The 22,985-nt window shown below is 37.9% G+C and overlaps 1 protein-coding gene across 8 annotated transcripts in view; it reads right to left on the bottom strand.

The window, feature by feature from the left end:
* Window positions 1-17,527, bottom strand: part of LOC122576962 — an 85,318-nt gene extending 67,791 nt beyond the window's left edge. For 2 of the 8 annotated variants that reach the window (XM_043747909.1, XM_043747914.1), the window contains exons 1-2: window positions 17,402-17,526; window positions 13,177-13,178 (exon numbers count right to left, since the gene is read on the bottom strand). The gene's annotated coding sequence lies outside the window, so the exon portion shown is untranslated. Of the gene's footprint in view, window positions 1-3,224; window positions 3,228-13,176; window positions 13,179-15,850; window positions 15,855-17,401 lie in introns of all 8 variants that reach the window. The other 6 variants (XM_043747910.1, XM_043747915.1, XM_043747908.1 and 3 more) reach the window with 4 other exon arrangements.
* Between the last annotated feature and the right edge of the window lie 5,458 nt (window positions 17,528-22,985).

The following is a 22,985-nucleotide window of genomic DNA, read 5'->3' as shown; positions in this document are numbered from 1 at the left end:
TTACTCGCTCCTTGCCTGGCGATATTAACTGAATTCGTTTTACGTCGCAGGTTTCTTGAAATCCGGTCCAAGTAAGCGGAATATCACGAATATCCTATCTGATTTCAACATTTTTGACAGGCTAGTTCCTGCTGTACTACATACGTGAAATATGGCCTGGAGCTTTTGAAATTTCGTTGCTATTTGTAGCGCACAGCTATGAAAGCGGAGTTAAAACGAGATAAACAGTGTTACCTTAAAAAAACCAATGGAATTTCAATTATATCCTTAGCAACAACCAAGTTGAATTCAACTGAAAATACATACCGTCAATTTAAACGGAAATCATCGGTGAAACCTACTTAACTAGTTAGCTGCTTGTGACGAGTATACTCGTCACGAAGAAATGGCAATATTTTGCGTTAAGACGAGACCTGGCAATAATCAGATTTCACAATAAAACAGTCCTTTCGTCAAAACTTAATTTTATATCAAAACTCTGTCTTTGACGAGTATACTCGTCACGAAGAAATGGCAATATTTTGCGTTACGACGAGACCTGGCAATAATCAAATTTCACAATAAAACAGTCTTTTCGTCGCAACTTAATTTTATATCAAAACTCTGTGTCTGACGAGTATACTCGTCACGAAGAAATGGTAATATTTTGCGTTACGACGAGACCTGGCAATAATCAGATTTCACAATAAAACAGTCCTTTCGTCACAACTTAGTTTTATATAAAAACTCTGTGCTTGACGAGTATACTCGTCACGCGTAAGAAGTAGTTACCATTTGCTGTTTAAATTGCAGTTTAGCAATAGCAGTGAATTGCAGAAATTCAAAAATAAAACAGTCATTTCGTTACAAGTTCATTCTACCTTACGACAGCCACACGTGCTCTGTATGTTTGACGAGTATACTCGTCGTCGCTTACCTTCTCCCACACATTTTAGCTGCACACTTTTGAAAAACTGCTTGCAACAGCCAACTAGTAAAAAGCTTCGTACCAAAAATGGCGATCGAGGAGTTTTTCACCGATGGCCATTTCTAATTCGACGCGAAAGCAGATCGATCGATCGCTCGGATCGGCGGAGAAGGAAAAATCGGCGCCTTTAAATTCGAATTAACGTGCACAGCCTTGACGATGCTCTCTGCAGGAAATTATATCGACGCGATGTGGTTTGTCGTTGCAATAGTGTTTTTAGGCCAGTAGCTATCGTGAGTCACGTCACATGACGTAATGCGCATGGTCTTTTATGGTTAAGAATCGAGCGACACCGACTTCATCGTCGTTCGTTTTCGATATATTCGTCGAACGATGGAAACTCGTTCGTGTCATCGCTGGCTGCAATTAGAAGCCTCCTTAGCTCGTTTAGGCAGAAAGCAGCGGCAAGTGCGTCTCGTCGATCGACCACCATATACACGCACGTTTCGTTCTCCGATCTCCGCTCGTTATCATCGTCGAAGGTCTACGTCGAACCGTGTCATTAGGTTGACGAAAGCAGCGGAGTTCTGCTGAGATATTTATCGGGCTGGCAACTAAATGATTGCGGATTTTCTCAATACCAGCTAATGACAAAATCCGCAATCACTTAGTTGCCAAGCGTTCGCGATCCAAAGACTAAAACCTAAGAAATAGATAAAGCGCGAAGAAACTTTAACGCCATAAGAGCTTCCTCGCGCAATAACCAACTAACGAGCGATATTGGCGAGCTGACAAATTACGAATTGCAGGTTACAGACTTCCATTTCACGATTTTTCCAATTTTATCATTCTATGTCGAATAGGACGGCGGCTTGTAATTTGTAAAATTTGATTGTACAATTTTTTGATATTAATAAGTCTGCACGTTTGGCTTGAAAAATTCCATTAATAAAGTTAATGGAATTGCGCTAGATGGTTGGCATCTAGCGAATGTTAGAACGTATGACTGGTTTCTTTGACACGCGTCGGGAACACGCACGTGTTTCTCAGAAAATTGAAGTCGATTTTTGTGCCTGTTAATTGTAATGCTGCGTACAGTTCGTCGCAGAAATTCTGCCTATTTCAGATATTTCTGTTATTTCGAATATCATCTACTTAGAAAATGGAGCTATCGCTCACAGAAGTTATAGTGGTTTTAACGCACTATCTGCCCTTGGAGATCTGAACCATTTTTCATGTTCGCCACCCTGTACATCTTTTAGATATTCGAATGCAAGGCAGAAAAGTAGCGTTTGCGATAGTGCGAGTTCTTTTTAGTTAATTTGATTAAAAGTCAGAGGTCGTACAGTTGCTTCAGAGTTGCGTAACATCGCTAGAAAAATTAGTTCTTATTGAGAGTCCGGTTAGCAAACGTCACACAACTACATTCTCTGTGACAACGCGCATTTTAGGGATTGGGTTTTGCGCGAATATCGAATAGACTGCAGCAGAGGCAGCTTTCTGGATTTTTTCCAGATTGATTGGTATTTCGTTTAGAGAGGTAGAAAATTCATTTTTCCTTTGCGAAGAGAAAAGCTCAATACCGAGGATGAAGCACAGGATACGTTGCAAGGATATTTTAATAACAAATAGGAAAAATTGTACAGCAGTGAAAGGAATAAAATTTCAGATAAAAAGTGTAGAATAATCGGAAGAAACGACCATAAGTTGTAATTAATAGGAATTTTCAGAATACTAATCGTTCGATCTACGCTTCTTTCATCTTATTTTCCCTGTTAAGCGAATTAAGCGAAGATTTTCTACTCTTTTTCGCTTATTGACATTTAAAATAATCGAATTCTATCGTTCAATCCTTAACCAGTTAGTTGTTTTCGACGAGTATACTCGTCAAGAAGAAATGGCAATATTTCGTGCTATGACGAGTATACTCGTCACGCGTAAAAAGTAGTTACAATTTGCTGTTACAATTCTATGTTATAACTATATTATAACAGTCAAGTGTTTGACGAGTATACTCGTCATCGCTTACTTTCTACCACACATTGTGGTGCTTGACGAGTATACTCGTCATCGCTTACTTTTTGCCACACACTGTGGTGCTTGACGAACATACTCGTCGTCGCTTATCTTTTGCCACACATGGTGCTTGACGAGTATACTCGTCATTGCTTACTTTTTGCCACACACTGTGGTGCTTGACGAATATACTCGTCATCGCTTACTTTTTGCCACACACTGTGGTGCTTGACGAACATACTCGTCGTCGCTTATCTTTTGCCACACATGGTGCTTGACGAGTATACTCGTCACCGCTTACTTTCTGCCACACATGGTGCTTAACGAGTATTCTTGTCGTCGCTTACTTTTTGCCACACACTGTGGTGCTTGACGAATATACTCGTCGTCGCTTATCTTTTGCCACACATGGTGCTTGACGAGTATACTTGTCGCTTACTTTTTGCCACATACTGTGGACCTTGACGAGTATACTCGTCATCGCTTACTTTCCGCCACACATTTTAGGTACACGCTTTCCAAAATTTTTAAAGAAATCGCAACAGCCAACTGGTTATGGAAGCTCATCAAGTATAAACACACATCGCAGTGCTAGAAACATTCACCGAATGTCCAGCTGGACAAATTGTAAAGTACAAATTAAATAAAAAAAAAAAACACACGTCACAACATTCAAATTTGGCCCACTGAGAAAAGTAAACGTAGGAACTCGCGCAACGATTCTAAATACGATACTGTCTTAAATTTTGATCATTTCATATCTACCGCAACAGGCAAAGATCGATGATTTGCATATTGTCGCAAGGGCCAAGACTAAATTTAAATTCACAGACTCCGAGGCGATCTCAGGTCGAACGAGTAGGTTGGAAATTTGGGCAACGTCGGCGTATAACAAGCGTAGGTTTACAGATTTTTTCTGTGCACCGTGGGAGGAAATTCGAAGCCGAAGATGAGAACACCGCAGCCTTTAAATCTAACCGTCTAAACCAGAACGTCTGCTGACCCAGGTATTCCACCATGTTCCACTCGTCTTATTGCCGGGATTATTTATAGTTTTACTAAAACTTACTTCGCTAGGATTACCATACGCTACTCCCATGAGTATGGTTAGGCCAGGTACACGACTTCATTTCTATAATTAAACGTGCGTGAACGCGAGGCCACTTGCGATGGAATTCGACCAGGCCGCTTACAGTCCAATTCTCAGGTGTGCTCGAGATATTAACGCGTCAGTGCAAAATGATCATTCGGAATACACCGGGCACGTGGTAGCTCGTTTCTAATTCGCCGTAGTCGATTTTAACCCGTCGATTCTAAAGATGATCGCGGCGTGCCAGTACTTTCGTACGAGACACGTTCGAGGATCAGGCGAGAAAAATCCAACGAGTGGAATCGACCGACTCCAGTCCGTTGATTTTTATGCCACGTATAGTACGTTCTATTAGCTTGGCAACTAAATGATTGCGGATTTTGTCAATACCGCCTAATGACAAAATCCGCAATCACTTAGTTGCCAGTAACTGCAACAGTACGCTGTGTATCTTCGTTGAAATGTTCGATGCGGAAACCTACATTTGTCATGAATTTTTCCTATCGAATTCATCAAATTGTATAATTACACGGTTCCATAGGAACCTGGAATTTTCCTTGGAATTTTCACGAAGACGCGACTTGACGCGGAAATCTACGTCTATCGTCGAACTGTTCCCATTCAATTTGTCAACCCCCACCCGCTCGAAGCAATCCGTGAAACAAGTCAATGTCTAAATTGAAATGAAACCATAACAGAATGCCGAATTCCAGCGCACACAGATTGAAACGAGATGTAACGATGAATATTTTCAGTGATTTAATCGATTTGACAAATAACCGAATATTCAACTTGGCGTAAAATTACATTCAGATTCAGTCGTTCGTTCAAACTTTATCAATCATCGTGAAACCTATTGGGTTGGCAACTAAGTGATTGCGCATCTTGTCAATACCACCCAATGGCAAAATCCGCAATCACTTAGTTGCCAAATAATACCACTTATCGACCGTAGGTAATTTTTCACACAACACGTTGTCGCCTAACGCAGGGTGTATCGTACTAGGAACGACGATTAACGTTAACCGGACGAGATTTCGAGACAGCGGCGACTAAAAACCATGATTTACAGCGTTCGACTAGCTAAAGCACGTAGAACGTAAACGCAGCAGCCGTGCTCCGCATGTACAATTAGCCACGCATTCGCACATGGCACGCACGTGTTTGCTCGAAGCGACCAGAAAACACTGTTGCTCGGTGCACACCAGCGTTAATCCTATTTCGCCGCCGCTAATTGATACGGTACCCTAATCGATTGCTAATCCTGTTCGCTTAGTCCGACCATTGGCATGGAAATCTGTCCGATCTAACCACCAAAGGTATTCTAATTAACCGGCGAAGAAGATTTCAGCTACGCGTACGTGGAAGAGTGAGCGACTTTTCGAATATTCGAACGCCTGCAAACGAACGCGTTTTACGAGCAGCACAAAAGAGTAGGCCGAGTGTAACACGTTGAATGTGTCGAAACGTACGATGGATTAATACGAGAAATGAGCGCGTGTGGGCAGTAAGTAAGTGACAGCAAAGATTATTCGGCACATTGAGAATAAATTTCTTTGCAGGTGGATACAGGTGAAAGAACGAGCAGGTTTTGCTCGATGGACGGGCGATGTTCTTCTGTTTCGTTTGGTCGGTAACGGTCAGCTTTTAGCAGTTCAATGCGAATGATAGACGCGTCTTGATGAGATAAGAATTAGTTGGAATTAAATAATTATTGTAGCAACAAGAATTGCTACTTTTTTTTTAAATTATTGCCTAATAATTAAATGAAATAAATAATTAAAAATAATAAACATGGTACCAGGGTGCTTTATCTGGCAATGTTTGCACAAACATGGAAACTAATTTGTCAAATGCTACGGTCTTTCTACGGTCTTTTTATGTTCAGTAGTCCTGTAGCTGTCGTGGCATACGTTTACTTTGCATTGAAAATGTTATTTCCTTGTAAAACGAAAGAAAGTTTTCCGGCAACCTGCTATAATGTAATAGAACTATAATGCAAGCAACATACGACAGTCGTTAACACGAGTTTCGAGTATACAACGAAGAATGTAATAAACGCGTGCATGGCGAACAAAATAAGAAATAGCTTTTTCTTACCGACCTAATTAACTGCAATACAAATATCGATAAAATAAGAATAACGGTGAAGATAATCAACCGAGTTTGTAAAACGAAACACGTTACATAGAAAACAACCAATGTACCAAATAATCCAATTTTTCTTCATAAAAATACACATTATTGTAAACAATAGTTTCAACGTGACAATATAAAGTAAACATACCGCTAAATAACAAACTTTCATCTCTTCTTACTAAAATTTGGAGTTTTTACGGTAAATGTTTCGTAGCAAGCGATCTTTTTATTTCGCACGACCAGTGTATACGTGAAACGCGTTCAAACAAAGTTTCTCTGCAACGCGTATACTCGTCAAACCCACTTAACACCTTGCCGACCGCTAGCGATTCAACGGCATACGCACGTCCGACCGGCATCTCAGGCGCAGATTCCCCCTGGCGCCGGCTCTGTTTCGCTTCACACTGTCCAATACCATTCTTTTCGTTCATCGCGAACCGTACGTTTTTCAAATTGGTATAAAACTGTGGCAGCTTACAAAGCAACGCAACTGATGCTATTTAGCAAGCAATCTTAGTACTAAATAACAAATTACTGCTCAAATAATGAGGAAGATCGTCGGCAACAAAAAGCCGATTAATAGGCTATCGGTGGTAAGAGTCGACGACAATAAGCCGATTAATAGGCTATCGGTCGATAAGCGTCGGCGACAAGAAGCCAATTAATAGGCTGCTATCGATGACAAGCCTCGGCAATAAGAAGCCGATTAATAGGCTATCGGCCGGTAAGCATTGACGACAATAAGCCGATTAATAGGCTATCGGTCAATAAGCATCGGCGGCAATAAGCCGATTAATAGGCTATCGGTCAATAAGCATCGGCGACCAGAAGCCGATTAATAGGTTATCGGTCGATAAGCGTTGGCTACAAAAAACCGATTAATCGGCTATCGATCGGTAAAGTGTTAAACTGGCTAGTTCGACCAGAGAAGTGAAAGAGCACCGAAAGTTTGCAGTGGTTGCGATTCGACGACCGCAGAAGTGTATACGCAACTGTGATTGAACAGGCCAGTGAGCAAAGGAAAATTCGTGGAAAGTTTGTACGAAACGCGCGATGATGATGATTTAACGGCTGGTCGTTCGACACGTAACGCGTGCAATTACTTAGATAGTCGCGTCCCGAGATGGCTTGGTCATTCGAGGCAGCCAGCCTTCCTATCTTTCATCATGGCCCGAGCACAAAGCAGACGTGTGGCAGACGCGATTCTCTTCGGTGGCGCGCGCCGGACGTAGCTCTCCGGTTCTTTTCAGCCGCGCCCCCCTCCCGTTCCCCTCGTGCTCGTGGCATCGTCTTTAATTAACCGCGATGCGATGCGATGCGATAGTTGGGCGGCTCGCTTTGTCCACTTCGGCGATTAAACGCGTGCGCGGACGCGCTCGTGATATACCGCGCGACTATATCGCGGTATATCGCAGGTGCGCTGTCGTCCGCAAGTATCGGCTCACGCCACGAGTAACGCGCTTTTCCGGGAACGACAGATGCTTCGGTCCATAAGTTCGGTCTTAAGTTAGAAAAATTTGCGAAATGTCCAGCCGGACAAATTGTAAAGTACAAATTAAATAATAATAATAATAATAATAATAATAATAATAATAATAATAATAATAAAACAGGTGGTTATCATCACAGTTTTATGAAATTCGGATAGAAGAATTAATCCTTTGCACTGGGAATTTTATTTCAATTTCGTTACCAGCAGCTTTTACGTGTTTTGTTTGAAATTTACTTGGACTAAAAAATAAGACGATTTAAATAAATAAAGGAAGAAAGAAATTCACTTAAACACCAGTTTTATTCACAACTGTTGCTGTATTTTCTAATTTTTAAGTGTATCATGTATCTTGAAACAATTTCCAGGATGCAATGCTGTTTTTCTAGGACATCCATTGATTTTGGACACGAAAGACTCGACAAGGGAGCTCGTGAGATAGAAACTGACGTCGAGACACATTCGGCATAGAGTGCGAAGTTGATAGAAAGGATAGCGACTTGTAAAAAATACAACAAGATTCATCACAATGATAATTACAATTTTTTTTTTTTTAATACTTTATATTCACAATTTGTCCAATTTGGACATTTGGTAGAATTTTCTAGCTGTTTGATTATCATGTGGGTGGCTACTCCCAGCGGGGTACCATCTTCGTGTTTGTTAGGTTATGTCCGTTGTGTTATAATTACAATTGGTAATAAAATAAAAATAAAATAGACAAGGATAAAAGTAGTCGGTTAGTTTCCATGAAATTAACGTAGCGTAGATCAACGACCGCGTTACTTGTGGGACGTGCCGATGTATTTTCGACGCTTTCGAGTTATCGCAAATTAACGCGAACACGATGGGACCCGATTCAACGCGGCAGATACGTTCCACGTTATAGGAATTGCTTGCTGTATGGAATTCGCGACGCAGAAGGATCAAACTGAAGTAAAAAGTTTCTCTTAACCCACGGATGTGATTACGGGTCTTAAATGACCCACAGTCTTACTTTGCAGAGACACGTCTTCGAGACGTCGGTTATAATGGAATCTACCTGTGCAATTTACCATTCATTCCAAGTGTCTTTTTTATAATGTCTGATGATTACGCTGCTAAGAATCCCGTCAGTTTGCGTCTGACAACTCTCTAAAGTTATAGTAACGCGCCAACGTGTTGAGCCAAGTACTTCTTCATGCAATGACGTATTTTATTTGCGTGCAAATTTTACATACTCTTGCGCATTTACTATGGAGGAACTGATTGAAATCATGATCATATTTTTTCACATGTAAATCGACATATAAAAAAAATAATGAAAGATTGTTCTACCTGAGTCTACGAATAAATTGATTTTCTCGTATAATTTCGTCATTTTCCTTATTCAGGAGATGCTCTTCTTGATGAAAAATTGAAGTAGATATCTTTTCTGCAACGTGCACTAGCAAACTACGTATTTCCTCGGACTAATACGCCTCGAAAGTATCGTCTCAAATTTTTCGGCGAAAAATGTTAAAATATAAAGGAGCTATAGCTTGTTTTCGTAGAAATATTTTTTCTCGAAACATACATACATACAGTGGGAATGATTTTTTTTTTTTTTTTGAACGAGTGATGTCACTTCGTTTGTTAATTCTGTTTTAGCAAAACATATTCGACGTTCAGACTACATTGGCGAATTTTTTCGATTCGATATCAGTGATATTTTTTGAACGACAGCTATTCGAAAATCGAATAGGTCTGGGGTGATGCAGTGTGACAACCGAGATTCGTAAAACAAGCGTGAAAATTGAGGGTTAATACAATGGAAACCACCTTCATTGTTGTGTATTTTCTGTTCAATGTTGGCATGTTCGAGCGATTCGAATGTATGTTTTTTTTATCACATTTCGCCTGTCATTTGTTACGGATAAATGAAATTACAGATATATTATAATGTAGATATAAAGAATGAACAGCGAAAAATTGTTCTTCAGTCGAAATTTGAAAAATATAATAAAAATATCAATGACTTGATCGAATTCTACTAATATAAACAGGATTTGCATTGCATTCTCATAGTGTCAAATTTTTGTAGTCACATGACACTGCTACTGAATGATACGAAATTTCAAAATTGGATCTAATTAATTAGTAGAATAATAAGGTACCAAATATACAAATAGCCTGTCAATACCTTTTGTAGTCATACGAAACTGATACTGAATTATATGAAATTTACATACGTAATAAGTATGCAGGATAGCGTAACAATACTCCATGTAGTCATACGAAACTACTATGAAAATTGCATCTAATTAATTAGTAGGATAATAAAGGAATAAATATACGAAGTAGCCTGTCAATACCTTTTGTAGTCACGTAAAACTACTACTAAATGATACGAAATTAAAGAATTTCACAAATATGCAGAATAACGTGCCAATAGTCCTTGTAGTCATACGAAACTATTACAAAAATGGAATCTAATTAATTAGTAGAATAATAAGGTAACAAATATACAAAATAGTCTGTTAATACCTTTTGTAGTCATACGAAACTGATACTAAATTATATGAAATTTACATACGTAATAAGTATGCAGGATAGTGTAACAATACTCCTTGTAGTCATACGAAACTACTATGAAAATTGCATCTAATTAATTAGTAGGATAATAAACGAATAAATATACGAAGTAGCCTGTCAATACCTTTTTGTAGTCACGTGAAACTACTACTAAATGATGAGAAATGATGACTACGAAATTAAAGAATTTCACAAATATGCAGAATAACGTGCCAATACTCCTCGTAGTCATACGAAACTATTATAAAAATGGAATCTAATTAATAAGTAGAAGAATAAAGGAATAAATATACAAAATAGCATCTCAATACCTTTTTGTAGTCACGTGAAACTACTATTAAATGATACGAAATTAAAGAATTTCACAAATATGCAGAATAACGTGCCAATACTCCTTGTAGTCATACGAAACTATTACAAAAATGGAATCTAATTAATTAGTAGAACAATAAAGTAATAAATATACAAAATAGCCTCTCAATACCTTTTTGTAGTCACGTGAAACTACTACTAAATGATACGAAATTAAAGAATTTCACAAATATGCAGAATAACGTGCCAATACTCCTTGTAGTCATACGAAACTATTACAAAAATGGAATCTAATTAATTAGTAGAACAATAAAGTAATAAATATACAAAATAGCCTCTCAATACCTTTTTGTAGTCACGTGAAACTACTACTAAATGATACCAAAGTTTGGACACTCGCTTTTTGTAGACACTGAATATTCTTGAACCGTCTCGGAGTTCACGTGCTCACGAATGTTAACCGCGCGAATCCGCTCGAGAGGATCGTTGAAACGAGCGTGAGTCATTTGGCTTCTTTCGTACAGACGTTTCTGTACAAGGGTGGCGAACGATGGCGCGTACTCTGTTTATCGTTTGTCTGGCTATACTATGATTTGTTGTATCAGGCTAGTCTCCCCAACAGTTCCTTGTTTTTCTTCCTTAAAAGGAAAGAAATCGATTGAACCGTAAAAGGAAAAACAACAAGAAATCCGGTAAAATGCTTTTATCGACAAACTGTCGACGTTTGATGTTTTAATCTGTTAAAACAACGTTTTAATTACAACATGTAATTATATTCGTTCATGAAGTTTATATTGGCTTGCAACCATAAGCTGTTTTATTCAAGTATTTCAACGCATATCATGAAGCAAACTTTTATGGATATATGAAAAACTTTTTGCAACTTCATTAACGTTTTAGTGGAACACGATTATTATAGTTACGAGGCTAAAGTTTAGAACAAATTTAAATATGGACATAACGGATAGAAGATATTTATCGCCAACACGTATTTTCTAGAGATCATAAAATCATTTCCTACAATATGAATAATCATTTTAACCGTGTAATTACTAACTAGATCTAAATATTATCTCACTCATTAATCGATGTAATTATTATTCGAAATAAATATATCGTAAATTCAGTGTACAGTATGTCCATTTTAAGCGCACACACGTGACTATTTCTCGAACTATCAGAAACACGAAGAAATGTTTTTTGACATCATCAAGCAGCAAACTCAATAAGACATTTCGATTATTTAAAAATATTCCTAAAATTAAGAGATTTCAATACCAACGTAACTTTTCTAAATGGAACTATACGTTTTTTCGTGTATCATTTGCTACACTCTACAATTCTCTAAAAAAAAAAAGTATCAAGACATTTGGAAAAAGGTACGAAGGTCGAACGATGATCAATTTCAAACATTTTGTCTACATTTTAGAGTTATATTTTATATTATATTTTAAAGTTAAAATATCGTTTAAGCTAGCCACTCTTCGACTTCGAAATCTTCCTCTAGAGAATAGACATGGTGTTTAAAAAAAAATATATTGTCCCGCTAAAAGAAGTTACGTTCCCATTGAAATCTCATTAAACAAGAATTAAAAAAGAAAAAAAAAAAAGAAAAAATTGAAGTATCTTATTAAGTTTCTCTTATGAAGTCAAGCAACTTTCAGCCGAAACTCTTTTCCCCATTTCAGATGCTTACAGAAATAACCACGCGTATACATTTCAAACGGATGTAGCGTACATTTTAGAATTCTTTTCTTTTTAATTCATCAATACGATCATGTTAGTCGTGTGAGTGAAATTTGACAATGTTTTCTACAACACACGCAATAAATTCATAGAAAGAATTTTCTTAGTGTTCGTACTTTCGTGGCTCACTGTATAGATGTATGTACTTGTCTCTTTGTTTGTAGCGTAACGTCACCTGTCTATTCTCTGCCAATTTCACGCTCACAAATGTTGTAGGTCATTTTGAAAATGACATTTCAGCGATTTTCTTGAATAAAAATTGCTCCTGAGCCTTAGCTGTGAAATTTGCGAAATTGTAGAAAATTTTTGAAGAATTTTCGTTATATTCGCCTTGTTTCTCTTGGTTGTAAAATTAGCTGCATCGTGTATCGTCGGATATTTGATTGAACACATAAAAATTGCTCGAATTTGTACACAATTTCGATAATTTCAACGGATTAATTCGATTCGAGAAGCCTGGTTTTGAATACAAAATTCATCGTATCGTATAATACGATGTGATAATAAATTTGATTTTATAGCGTACGAAGAGAATTATGTTCAGGTAGGAACATGAAACACAGGTAATTTAGGTGAAACGCGGATTCAGCCCTAAAGGCTGTTCCCAGTATCGAAAGCCAATAATAAATTAAACGTTTACAACTAGTATCATAACTATGATTTTGAGCATTTAAATAAAAACTCTTCATTCTTAATAGCAATTTATATTTCCACTTGATAGAAAACTAAAGCTAAACTAAAACTAAAAGAAAATAATTTTGTAATAAAATAAACATATATAAAAACAAAATTATTTATTTTATTCATCTTTCTATACCGTTATAACGAGACGCGATAAAGTGCACGCGTACCGAACGAAAATTCAAAGTCAATTTTCTCGAAAACAAAGCCTCAAACGAAAAATTTTTATTCTATATTTTCGACTTCTTTTTTCGCGTAGAATCACCCCCTTTCCGCTTGTACCACCAGTTACCAACCACCCTGTATATTTATCATACCTGGTTCACCATCGATCCTTAGTTAATTAATTGCACGTTTAATTAATCTATTCTAGCGTGTTTCTATTTTATTGCTATCTAAGCATATCTTTGACCTTGTTTATCTTTCCCAGTGATTTCAATTCTCTCAGATAGATTGTTATCAGTCGTATGCGATATTTCAACGTTCTGCACTTGACACCGTGTAAAATCAGCGAGTAATCTGATGCTAACGTGCTCAGCCATTGAAAAGATCGTAATGCGAAGAATTGATAAAGAGCTTAGCGCTTTGGTACACATTGGGTTTTTACAAATCTGTTTGAAAGGATCAGAGGAATGTAACGATCAGAGTGAAAACAGAGGTTTATGCATTTATGGGAAATTTAAAGGAATAAGAACAATGCACACAGTGTATACACACGATATGCATAATAATATTTGCGCATATCTGTTCATGTTTCTGCTTAGATTTCGCTTCTTTAATTCAATTCACGAACGTAGGAATTTGCATAAAAGTCTAATAATAACAACATTAGGAAGCATGTACATAATATGCAAATGTACGGTATGCTAATTATCAACTGACCGTAATCTCCGTGTTCTGTGTACTATCGTCAAGATTCTCCACTGAAATTTCTCTATATCTTAGAATAAGTTTTCACCATCAGCTGCTATGATTTCCGTCATTGAGTGGCAGATGATTTAAAAACCGATTTCGGACAAGTTTATCGACATTAAGGTGTTTCATTGTAATTCCAAGATTACGTGATACGCGATGAACGTTTTGAAAATAAAAGCTCGCACGACGAAGATTCAGCTTAAATGGTAAGTTTCACTAGTTCAGTACTATTGCATTGGCAACTAAGTGATTGCGGGTTTTGTCAATACTACCCAATGACAAAAGCCGCAATCACTTAGTTGCCAACCCAACAAGTTACTGAAATTGAAAATTAATTTTCTAGCTGATTTTATAGAAACGTGGTTAGTAACAATCCTGACGCTGATTAACAAGGGATTATTAAAGCCATAACTGTCATTGAAAAAAAAAAAAAAGAAAAAAAAGAACGATACACAGTCAGAGAGAATTGTTCAAGGGAATTGGAGCGCACCGATAGCTCGTAGATTCGTTCGCGTATAATAAGTGTACACGAAACATGGTGTGTTCTATATACATTTTATGCAAATGGAACGGCGTTTTTAGTAGAAAGTTTCGTTCTCTTAGTAAATAAATTAGACCGGCTGTTATCTTGGAATTTCAGGTAATAAAGATATTATTAGGATGCATACGAAATGCAATCAGATATTTCTTACAGTGGCAGGAAATATTTCTTTCTTCGCATGAAATATCGCACAACACTTTCCACATTTGTCACTTTGAAATATTTACGAGTAATAAAGAAAGTGTATTGTTAATATTAATTCATCAATAGCGAAATGAAGTTTTCAATGGTCATTTATAATCAACATTTAAGCTTGATTATTATATCGTACTGTATTCTATTGTATTTATTTATTTATTTATTTGTAGTGCATTATATCTATATTGCATAGAATATAATTATCGAATGTAAATATCAAAGGTTGATATTCTATATATCGCGTAATTAATATTTGCAATGTAATAATTATCCTGGAAGCTTGCTATTGTACACGTTAATTAATATTTATATAATACAATAATCAAACATAAAAGTTGACATTGCATACGTTGTGTATAACAATTAACCTTACAGGTTGATATTGTGTATATTAATTAATTAGTTGATACTGCAACATAAAAGTTGATACTGTATATATTGTATATAACAGTCAACCTTACAGGTTGATATTGTACCATAAAAGTTGATAGTGTATACATTGTATGCAACAATCAACTTTACAGGTTGATATTGTACACGTTAATTAATATTTACATAATACAATAATCAAACATAAAGTTGATGCTGTATACATTGTATATAACAATCAACCTTATGGGTTGATATTGTACACGTTAATTAATCTTGTTGTATAATTAATATATATGTAATACAATAATCAAAAATAAAAGTTGATAGTGCATACATTGTATAAAACAATCAACCTTACAGGTTGATATTGTGTGTATTAATTAATAAGTTGATACTGTACCATAAAAGTTGATAGTTGTATACATTGTATACAACAATCAACCTTATAGGTTGATATTGTGTGTATTAATTAATCAGTTGATACTGTATACATTGTATACAACAATCAACTTTACAGGTTGATATTGTACACGTTAATTAATCTTGTTGTACAATTAATATATATAATACAATAATCGAACATAAAAGTTGATGCTGTATACATTGTATACAACAATCAACTTTACAGATTGATACTGTATCAATACTGTAATTAATCTTGTTGTACAACTAATACATATAATACCATAATAAAACATAAAAGTTGATGCTGTATACATTGTATATAACAATCAACCTTATGGGTTGATATTGTATTAATTAATCAGTTAAGATGCACAATATAATAATCAACCATAAAGACATATACTGTATATATTAATCATAAATATGTGAACTTTTGTCCGAAATTTCTCTCAAAGCAGAAGTTTCAAATTTCAAGAATTTTTCAACTTTTCTGCAAATGCGTATTTGATTATAATTGCGTCTCGTTCACAGAGATCTTTATCTGCATCAAATGTGCCGTTAAAATCAATGATTATAGGTAGAATATATTACGTGTCGTAATTTGCGAGCAACTAAAGCCAGACTCGTCTCTGAGAACAACGTAAGTGCATTTACAATGTGCGTTCATGAAGATCACTCGAGTGAATTGGAGTGCAGGAATGACACGATCAGCGCATTGCACAGCCATTTACAGACCTGTACTCTCATCGTTCCGTATAGTGGACATTTGCAAAAAAAAAAAAAAAAAAAAAGAAAGAACACTCCACTATGATAATAGTATTCAACAAAGACAGACACTTCACAGAGACGTGCAAACCTTCTCTGCAGTTCCCAGATGAATATCCCTGCTATTGTTCAAATATCTCGTTTGTGTCATTCGTTTTCTTCGTTCCTTAGTTTAATCAGAAATAGTGTACGAATATCTTCTAACGTAATATGACATAATATTAGCGCAATAAAGTCCAGAGTCGATTTAAAATGCACGATAGTCGCCGTAAGAGTGTCAGTGGAACCGAAATGTGCAGTTAAGCACGATATAATCGTATCTTGAAACCGGTTGAGGTATTATATCAACACGTATACACGCGAACATTAAATAAGTTCCTTCCAATACTACACTATACTTATACCTTTCGTACTAGGTCCTTATTTCTAATGCAGCTGTTACATCAGACGTTTTCGAATTTTCTTTAACACTTTTGGGAAAATCAACGACTTTCATGATTCTTTTTTTTTTTTTTCATTTCATTTCAATTCATGACGTTTCACACGAATGTGGAAATATATATGTATAGACGTATATATTAATCACGTTCGTTTAATATACATTTAGTACAATCGTAGAGATCACAGGAGCGTTTAAACAATGTATTGTGTTGTATTAACAAACCTCTGTATTCGACGCGATCACTTACGATGTCTAACACTCACACGCTTCAGCCGGTTATTCATGCTGTATACTAATCGCCATACGAAATACGGTTTGCGGCAATAAATATCCTGCAATTTCTACGTTCGTTCTCAGATTTATTTCAAACTTTGCCTACGTAGCCTAATGAAACGCGAAAATCTCTGGCACGTACAGTGGCAACTGTGGAAGCTTTCTACGGCTTTGGCGAGCCAGTGCAGTCACAGCAGCCAGTGTATCTGCACATTCAATGGCCAAGCTACGATCTATCAAGCGACACGGAGATGACAAATTCCCAAATTCCGCAGACCTCGGACTAAATTTCCGATGTAATCATAACCCGGGGAAAATCTCCGGGCCCTTAAAACCTTCCCCTCGCCTGACAAAACTCAGCTCGCTGCCGGTCGAACGATTAATCTCCCGAGCCGGACAAAATACCTACTCGTGTTTACAAAGCGACCGATCCACCAGAGACGCCATAAATTATCCAACTCGCGGGCAAGCGAATCCGCGACGATTAATCTTGCGACGAGCGCGGAAAAAAGGGAAAGAGAGCGAGATAGAGAAAAAGAAAAAGTGCAGAGGCTCACCTGGCTGAGAAGTGGTGTCCCGACGAGAGGTGATTCGCAGGTGATCCCTGTGGCTCGTCCTTACGTGAAGAGAACCGATGTAGCACTGACAGTTCCGCCATCCCTCTCTCCTCGCTCGCGCGAAATCCCACTCTGCTTGGCCCTACGACTCCCTCTCCGTCCTTCTCCCACCAGGCGTGTCTCAAATATACCGAGACGAGGACAGAAGTAGTGGCCGCGACCAGTTCAAGCGGATCAAAACAGAAAGTCACGGCTCCTTACACTTAAGCGTGGCGGGTGAAAATTTTCCTATGCAGGCGGACGCGCCGGCAAGAACTTTCCGACCGATAGTCCAATTACGAGTCTGAGCTGGCGGATCTTCGTGCGTATCTTTCGCATACTTTGTACCAACCAGACGTAAATGGACGCGCTACGCGTTCTTTCCCGCGCCGGCTCTTCTATCCGCAGTGATCTGCAATATCGAACAGTGTTCATAGAAGACGCTGTAAGCGGTGAAATTGACAATTTTGATCTTTTTTTATTGGATTGTCACCGATGGAAACACCGTAGCGCAACGTTTAGGTGGAATTTTCTGCTGTCCGAAAAGTTGCTTTCGTTTTATAAGGAAATGATGGACGCGCAATATTTATTTATTTATTGAATTATAATATATGCACAGTGTATTTGTTTTATTATTGCAGAATAAGTCGCAGGAGAGGAAAAATGTTCGTCTATTATTTCCACGTGAAATGAAAGAAACTTTTGGACTAAAGAATAATTGTTATTGATAATGATGGAAAATGATGTAACTCGCCTCTACGTTGCTTTCCTCGCTTTTGTCTGTGTCATTTCCTTGAAATGTTGAGCTTTCTTTGCGATTAATCGTGAAAGGTGGCACATACAGGAGGCCTTCCTTTTTCATGAATTTGGCTCGCGTTGATGCACAGTTTTTCTTTTCTTCCTGAGGAACTCGTGTCTTTGCATTTGCAGTGGCTTTTTATAAATATTCTTCGATTATGATTTACGATACTTTCGTACGTTAACTGTCAGTACGATCGGTTTACATGAAACGCAGTTGTTCGGAACGATATGAATTTGCAATACCTTTAAGGGACGTACACAACAGACAGAACCGAATAAAAGTGAATTTTATGCCGATTTATGTGACGCGATGAACAAATAGGGGAAAGATTTTGTACTTTTAGGAGGAAAATTCTTAGTTACGATACGATATTAAAAATTTCGAAGATTCTGCAGGATAAATAGATCCAAAGAAGGATCAGAAGAGTAGTCCCGGCACGGTACCGTGGCAAATTTAAATAATTTAAATCTAGCGATCATATTTAGTTTTTCAAGCTGTTTTCTTCCTTCTGCTTCAATTTTTCTGTTTCCTTCACACTTTGATTTGAACGAAGATGAAGTAGAACGCGTTTGAACTATCGCTGTTATTTCGTATTTTTGTTACAATCTTTTAACCAGTTGCGAACTCCTTGAAAAGCGTGTACCTAAAACGTGTACCAAAAAGCAAGCGATGACGAGTATACTCGTCAAATACAGAGTTTTGATATAAAATTAAGTTGCGACGAAAGGATTGTTTTATTGTGAAATTTAATTACTGGTAGATCCCATCGTAATGCAAAATATTGCCATTTCTCTGTGACGAGTATACTCGTCAAACATAGAGTATGCGTGGCTATTATAAACAAAATCAAGTTATGACGAAAGGACTGTTTTATTGTGAAATTTGATTACTGCCATGTTTCGTCGTAACGTAAAATATTGCCATTTCTTCGTGACGAGTATACTCGTCAAACACAGAGTTTTGATATAAAATTAAGTTGCGACGAAGGGACTGTTTTAGTATGAAATCTGATTACTGCCAGGTCTTGTCGTAACGCAAAAAATATTTCCATTTCTTCGTGACGAGTATACTCGTCAAACACAGAGTATGCGTGGCTATAATGAACAAAATCAAGTTATGATGAAAGGACTGTTTTATTGTGAAATTTGATTACTGTCATGTTTCGTCGTAACGTAAAATATTGCCATTTCTTTGTGACGAGTATACTCGTCAAACACAGAGTATGCGTGGCTATCATGAACAAAATCAAGCTATGACCAAAGAACTGGTTTATTGTAAAATTTGATCACTGCCAGGTCTCGTCGTAACGCAAAATGTTGCCGTTTCTCCGTGACGAGTATACTCGTCAAACACAGAGTTTTGATATAAAATTAAGTTGCGACGAAGGGACTGTTTTAGTATGAAATTTGATTACTGCAGGTCTCGTCGTAACGCAAAATATTGCCATTTCTTCGTGACGAGTATACTCGTCAGAAACAGGTAACCTAATACACCGTTTCAACAAAACCTTCACTCACGCGACATTTTTCTCTCATCTCGACTCGTAGCATACGCTGGCGTAGATTCACAGGAAAAATTACAGTCACCCTGTGTATTATTATGCAACGTAACGTTTCAACAAACGAAACGAGATATCTCTTCTTAAGAATATTAGCCTGTGCAAAGATCCATAGTCTAATAATAGTTAATCCAAAAACGTCTAAACGGACGTGTAACACGGCGCTGTATAATAGGCACAACGAGCGGGCCATTAATTATAAACGTAGGCGTGGAAACAGATAGCAAGATGTCCATTTCGACGAGCAACTAGGAAGCTACCCTTTTAAATTAATAATCGCGGAGCGAAGGTAATTTATGGCGAGCAGGACACGATCGAAATTGCAGTCTCTAGAGCGACTTTAGGTCCCACAGCGACTGCCAACAGACACAGCCTGCCACTTGCATCCCTATAAGGCTTCGTCTAGGAACTCGAGTGGAAGAGACGGGCAGGTTGAACGTCGAAATGATCGATTGCGAATCCGCGATGGATCGTGCGCGTAACGAGCGTACACAAGACGACGGCGCCTCCTTCGAAATCTATAAATGGCCACAAGCACTTCTTTAAGTCGCATCCGGCTAAAGAGGCGAAAAGGAACGTGCGAAACGCGTATCGCCAAGTGCCATCGATAAACGAACACGTTAGCAACGTTCTCCTGATCGTTCATGATCATTGGCCAAACGGAAACGTTGTACGAACGAAGTGATTTATAGACAGCATCGGTCGACGTAGTCGTTTTACTCGCTCGAAGTAACTGTAAACCGATTACTCGCCTAAGTATGCTGAAACTTCGATCCGTTTCGAGCCGAGGAAAGTAACACGACCTTGCTTCCAGTTATTGAGTCATCCTCGTCGAGAGGATGCGCGCTGATTATGACATTTACCGTGAAACGTTCACAGCAATTCTCTTTATTATTTTGGCCTTAGAATTCTCTTTATCATTAGCATGGAACAAGTGCCATTTTGTCGAAACATTTTGGATCAGAGACGGGTTTCTTTTAACCAGCAACGTCGCACAGCAAGCAATAAAGCAATGCAGGAATTGAAGAAAAGCTACTCTGATTTTGGTGATTTTGAAGTACTATTGGGTTGGCCCCAATAGTTATTGCTTAAGTTAGTTATTAGTTAAGTTAATTAGCAGATTTTCCGGCTTAAATCGTTAGTGAAGTGCAAAGAGGGACCTTTGGGTGCTGAAAATATAGAAATGTTGAACAAAAATACGTAGAATTAAAATTTCCAATTCAGAAGAGTCTTCTTTCTCCAAAGAGCAATTTGCGAAAAAGGCGATTCAGATCATTCAGATAATTTTAATTGTTCCGTATGGAACTCATATTGCGTTAAGTTGTTGTATAGTTTGCTTCTGCTACAAACTGTGCTACTACGCAGCCTGTTGTTTATTCTTCTGACGAAATCCGCTCGTAGTCGACGCTCTGCACGCTTGTTCCAGGAGACTTTGTTAAGTTACAACAAAACACTGTTCTTTTATTCAATGTCAACATTAATATCTGTCGGAACTAGAGGGAGGATAAATGATTTTTACGTAGCATTCACCAACAGATGGGAAGATTATTCTCGGCATCGGCGCTACTTAAGCGTCGCCGTGTGTGGTCAGACAAAGAAATTTCGCTGAGGAAAAATACTAACAAGCACGTGATAAACAGACTTTTGCACGCGTCCGATCCTCTGATATCAAGTTTCAGGAAAAATGCTCGTTACGTTGCTCTTTGTCTCGGATGCTCGTACAAATTCCACGCTGTGCCCGGTTTACATGTACGGGAAAAGATTGTCCAAAATGTTTATTTGTCTGTTGTTACGTTTGTCAAAAAATTCATTAACGATACAATGAGAAAATACGATGAGAAGACTTGGCAAAAGTTTTCATTTTTACCGACCATAGTTCAAGACATAGCAAAAATTCTTCGACTCTTGCTGCAGTTTCCAATATCAAAATTATATCTTCTGTTCGCTCGTTTTCCCTGAACGAAACTGAAAGCAATGAGACCGAAGCAATGCGACTGGAGCGCGACAGCCGCGAGGCAGAATTAGCGCAGCGACAAACAACAGCGAAATGAATTATTCAGATTTTCATCTCATCGATGTCGCAGCATCGCGTCAATTTGTCGCGCCACAGTCACGTTAACTTAATATACTTAATATACTTCTCTGTAATACTTGCACAATGTATCTCATAATATCGATAAACAGTAGCGCGTGCATATTACGAACTGACATCCCTCGAAACAGAGGCAATCTGTCAACGAACGATAATTTCAGCCATATGCAAATTAACGATACACGAAGAATGGCAAAGAACGTATATATGGGAATTTTCATCATCGGCTTTCACACGAACGATATCGAACAACGTCGTTCTCGCCAGATAAAGCGCATTGTATCGGGTTGGCAACTAAGTGATTGCGGCTTTTGTCATTGGGTGGTATTGACAAAATCCGCAATCACTTAGTTGCCATGAGCCATGCACGTAAAACTTATCGTAACCTCGTGAAGGTGGTGTGCTTGGCTATTGCCTTAGGTCGAGTTATTTTTCCACCACTGTGCAACCTCATTGTATCGTTAACAGCACGCGAGAACGATACTCGTTGTGGAAGTAAAGCAAAGCCGAGAGACTAGTTGAACCTCTTACCTAACGGCGGACAATAGTTAATTTGAAAACGGAGATCATTTATTGTGCGAGTGGAGGAAGATTTAAAGCTACAGCAGCAGGCTATCTGGTGACTAAATTAGGACCAGTCAAAATTTTCTGTTATTGTGAGCTGTGATTCATGGCGCAGATTTTTATTCGCTCGGTCCTCCCCTCGGCCCATTGTGCGCAGCCAACAGTTAGAAAGGCACACGTCCGTTTAGAACCGGTAGGCGATTCCGCTTTAATTCGTGTACGCATTGTTCGGTGTTGAAGCAGTTACAGGCATTAATGATTCAAAGCTTCGCCCAGTCTTTCTTAATTATGCAACGAGAGCTGCATGTCAAATCTTCTAAATGGACAAGCGTGTCTCCTTTGTTGCTTTTTCTATGGGAATGGTGTTTCTATGATGGGTGGGCAACTAAGTGTCAATACCACCTAATGACAAAATCCGCAATTAGTTGCCAACATCAATTTGTATAATACATATTGTACAAGTACACTGTACTGTATAATGCATGTTATACAATTTATTGTAAATTGATAATTATAATATAATGCTAAA

The sequence above is a fragment of the Bombus pyrosoma genome, linkage group LG17 (assembly GCF_014825855.1).
Source record: "Bombus pyrosoma isolate SC7728 linkage group LG17, ASM1482585v1, whole genome shotgun sequence".
Classification (NCBI taxonomy): domain Eukaryota; kingdom Metazoa; phylum Arthropoda; class Insecta; order Hymenoptera; family Apidae; genus Bombus; species Bombus pyrosoma.
Note: the sequence above shows the minus strand (reverse complement) of the source record. Positions and strands in the feature narration are given on the sequence as shown.